The following is a 1,035-nucleotide window of genomic DNA, read 5'->3' as shown; positions in this document are numbered from 1 at the left end:
GAGAGAGAGAGAGAGAGAGAGAGAGAGAGGGAGAGAGAGAGAGAGAGAGAGAGGGAGAGAGAGAGAGAAGCATTTCTCCAATGCTACTGTGCTGTACACCTGTACACCCCCCCCCCTTTTTTGATAGTGCCATACTTTGTTGCTGGCCTGGAATTCACAATATAGCCCAGGCTGCTGACCTCAACTCAGAGCAATCCTCCTGCCTGAATGCAGGGATTACAAGATATATCACTATGCCTATCTTTCAGGTGCCCTCTTACTTTTTATTTTGAGAGAGGGTCTTGCTATCATTAGAAACTGGTCTGGGATCTCAAGTAAAGAACCACAGGACCCAAAGTGTTTTTGGCAAGGCAAAATCTGTAGATGGGGGCATAGCCGTGCCAATCAAGCAAGCAAACACACCCAGCAGGGCCCCACTAGGTTTGTTTTTGTTGTTCAAATGTGTGTGTTGCCTGTATGTATGTGTGTATGTGTGGCATGTGCACGCCTGGTGCTCGCAGAGGTCAGAAGAGGGTTTCTCCGTGGCTGGAGAGGTGGCTCAGCAGTAAAGAGCACCGGCTGCTCTTCCAGAGGACCTGACTTCAGTTCCTCATGGCAGCTCATAACCATCTTTAACTCTAGTTCTAGAAGATCCAATGCCTTCTTTCCTCTGTGTGCGCCATGCATGTACACAGTGTCATAAGTGCAAACAGGCACACCCTCAACCCATGGCATGAGGAGGAGGAGATGCTGGATCCCCTAGAACTGGAGTTACAGACACCGGGAACCTCTCATCATGTGGGTGCTGGGAACCTAGCCAAGAGCTCTTAAATGCTGAGCCCCTTCCTCTCCACCCCCAGTTATGTCTTTACAAGTCTCTTTAATGATGGAACTTTATCTCATTTAACTTTTGGAGAGAAAAGAAAGGACATCTCATTTGCACCCGCTACGTCCTGCTCTCGTAGAATGGTTTCATTCTTTTTTTTTAAAATATTTATTTATTATGTATACAATATTCTATCTGTGTGTATGTCTGCAGGCCAGAAGAGGGCACCA

Source organism: Microtus ochrogaster, unplaced genomic scaffold (assembly GCF_000317375.1).
Source record: "Microtus ochrogaster isolate Prairie Vole_2 unplaced genomic scaffold, MicOch1.0 UNK14, whole genome shotgun sequence".
Classification (NCBI taxonomy): Eukaryota; Metazoa; Chordata; class Mammalia; order Rodentia; family Cricetidae; genus Microtus; species Microtus ochrogaster.
This window is presented reverse-complemented; position numbering follows the sequence as displayed.